The following is a 3556-nucleotide window of genomic DNA, read 5'->3' on the forward strand; positions in this document are numbered from 1 at the left end:
TCTTCAGAAATGAACACTGTGCGTCAAAATGGCAACCTACTGAAGCCACGTTCTAGCTAGCACTGCATCTTTTTAACCTAGGCTGTGTATGCCTATTACCTATTTAGACTCAGGAGATTGAAATCAATCGAAAAGGGGCCTCCAATGTACAGTAAAAACGCTGCCCCATTACGGACGTAACACCCATCCGAGCGCCTTTTACACACCTCCAATTTTCTTGTTTCTTTCAATGGGATACGCCAAAACATTTATTTACAGATGGAACGTTTAATTATTAACGGTGTAGTAACTCCATAAGCGTGTAAATGTTTTAGGGGGTTTACATGCAACTTCTGAGTTGTTTATAAAGCACGCTGTAATTATGATGTCCGGCATTCAAGTTTTGGAAAAGAAATGCTATGTGCACATGCGTATCCTGTGGCTATGGTTAGGATTTAATTCTATCAACTGGTACCCTTCCATGGCTGCACATTATGGAGCGCTCAAATTGCATATAAATGGAAGGCCGGTCTGGATGAGTCTTCAGCTGGAGTGAAGATTGCTGGAAAACGTATCAACAACCTTAGATATGCGGATGATACCACTTTAATGGCAGAAAGTGAAGTGGAACTCAAGAGACTTCTGATGCGCGTACAAGAAGAGAGTGAGAAGTTTGGGCTTAAACTGAACATTAAAAAGACGAAGATCATGGCGTCTTGCCCTATCAAGTCCTGGAGCATCAATGGACAAGTGGAAGCTGTGACAGATTTTCTGTTCTTGGGCGCCAAGATTACCTCGGAAGGAGACTGCAGCCATGAAATTAGGAGACGCCTGCTTCTGGGAAAGAGAGCAATGGTTAGCCTTGACCGCCTAGTAAAGAGCAGAGACATTAGTCTGCCAACCAAGATCCGTATAACTCGTGCTATGGTCTTTCCATGGATGGGTGCGAGAGTATGGATGCGAGAGTTGGACTGTGAAAAAGGCTGACCGCCGAAGAATTGACGCGTTTGAATTGTGGTGCTGGCGAAGACTCTTGAGAGTTCCTTGGACTGCCAGAAGATCAAATCAGTCGATATTGTCGACCATAAACCCTGACTGCTGATTGGAGGGTCAAATTCTAAAGTTAAAGCTCAGCTACTTTGGTCATCTGATGAGAAGAGAGGAGTCGCTGGAGAAAGATTTGATGTTGGGAAAGGTTGAGGGTCGCCAGAGAAGGGGTAGGCAGCGAACGCGATGGTTAGATGGCATCCTCGAGGCATTGCAGATGAAGTTATGTGATGTTAAGAAGATAGTGAGAGACCGGAAAGCGTGGCGTGACATGGTCCATAGGGTCACGAAGAGTCGGACACGACTGAACGCCTGAACTGAACTGTAAGCATCAAATGTATGCTTTTTGCAAATATAGCTCAAGTCCGTGATGTCTTCAGTGTTTGAGCTGGGTACTCGACCCTCTTCAGTGACATCTTGAGCCTAGTTGGTTTTAACTGACAAGTTTTGCGACACTGCCACAGGCTTGCTAAACTTTATTCTGCTTTCTCTTTTCTATTAGTAAGAAAAAAAAGGGTGGGTGTATGGAGGTTAACAGCAACACCTTGTACCAATTTCGGTGCATATTTTACAAGAATTTCCTCTTTCCCCTGCCTTTGTTTGGGTGGCATTGTTCTGCCCGAAGCTTTAGTTTACAATTGCGTGATATTAGCCAATTTGATGCCAACTCACTGCTTCTCGCGTCTTCAACTCAATTCTATAATCGGCACCAGTCACCATTGCTTTTAGTGAGAAAAAGGGCTCCTATGCGGAAGTACGCCCAATGCTTATTCTTCAAAATAACATTTTGCAAATTCTGTCTTTTTGACCAATGGTCTCTAACAAGTTTGTGCGTCAAGTTTGAAAAGCACTACACATCAACAAATACGGGATAGCATGACGCTTTCGTGCGTTCTCTCTTCTATTAGGTTTGAAAATGTTTAATAAGGTGTACATTTAAAACATCCATTTCGGAAAACCTGCAAGTGGGGGCTCGTGATGCTTATTTAGGTAAGCCGAAATGCAGTATTCCCCTGCATTGTCTCATAATTGGGTGATGAACCATGAACCACGCAAAATGAGGCCATGCGTCTTGTATCCGCGAAATCTCGGGAACCAGTGAGGTTGCGCACTAAGCTCTTAGATCACACTGGAACGCGCCTTCAATTTTTTCGCATCGGTTCCCATCGCTACATTTGTTATCCTTATGGTTCATGTGATGTATCACACTGTTCAGGCTACGCATAATCAGTCGGAGAATGAATACTTAGCTGCGAAGAAAGGTTTTTATGCAAGATTATGTTATTCGAAGGTTACGAAACAGTCAGCTCTAAAATGATTATTTTATTGAAGTTAATTGTATAAATAACAGCTTTTGTTTTTACGACCTCCCGCTGGCAAAGAAATGCCAGCAGATTTTAATTAAATATAAATGCGTTGCAAAAACTGCGCATCACTGTTTTTCCTCTTATGTAGTCTTTCTTTAGGTTAGTTCGCTGGAATGAGAGATTGTTTTGTTAATTAAATCTCAGTTTGCGTTTATTGGCTGCTAGAGTACTGTGCTATTACGGAACTTGCCTTTGCCTCGGCAACGCGTTGCTATGCAGCAGTTGTGCAGTTGCTATACACATCAACACATTGGCTTGTATAGCGACTGTATAACAGTTGCTGTAATAACACGTTGCCATGCATTGGAACGCATTAACATGCAGCTATTATGCAGTTGCTACACATAACAACGTGCCGCTATAGATAACACGTTGATATGCAGGTGTTATGCAATTGCTGTGCATAGCAGCGTGTTCATATGCAGTTGTTATGGAGTTGCTATACATAGTGCCGCTTTGCTATGTAGTTGCTCCACAAGAAAGGAATAGATTTTGCTCCGATTTGTGCTTTCACGGTAAGTTTTCCGGAGTTTTTCATGAAACAGTTTGGCGCATAACGTACGTAACGTATTATTATTATTATTATTATTATTATTATTATTATTACTATTATAGATTTTAGGCGTGTAACGCTACGCGCGGTGGGGCATGGTATATGGGATTAGTGTGGATGAAACGGTCACTTAATGGTGTTGTCTAACGTGAACTGGCGGCGGCAACGAGCACTTGCGAGATTCTTAAAATCATTTAATGTGCGTTGTGCGATAGCCTTAGGCAATGACTGTGCAACTAATTAAAAGGCTTGTAAAAAGCTATTTACTTAACTAGAAACCACGTGCGAGTAATATGTATTTTATGAGCCTTATCAATGCAAAATATTCCAGCTTTCATTCCTAACAACAAAAATATCGGCAATGGAAAATTACTCCCCTTCTCCTTTTCTCTCTCTGCCTAAAGCATGCTGGCGCGGTAGCAAAAATGAAAACAAGCCTCAATGGCGTCCCACCACGCTCAATTCCGCCCGTGTCACTTAAGAGCGTTCAGTGAGGGGGCTTACCAAGAAAGTTCCCATGACATCAGCGGGAAGGTTTGCGTCATATGGGAGCATTGCGCAGGGGAGCGTGTCTCCCTAATCAGCTGCAAGCGCACGCCATGAACACGTT

This window comes from Amblyomma maculatum, chromosome 8 (genome assembly GCF_055883805.1).
Source record: "Amblyomma maculatum isolate TAMU_Amacu chromosome 8, ASM5588380v1, whole genome shotgun sequence".
NCBI classification, from domain to species: Eukaryota; Metazoa; Arthropoda; class Arachnida; order Ixodida; family Ixodidae; genus Amblyomma; species Amblyomma maculatum.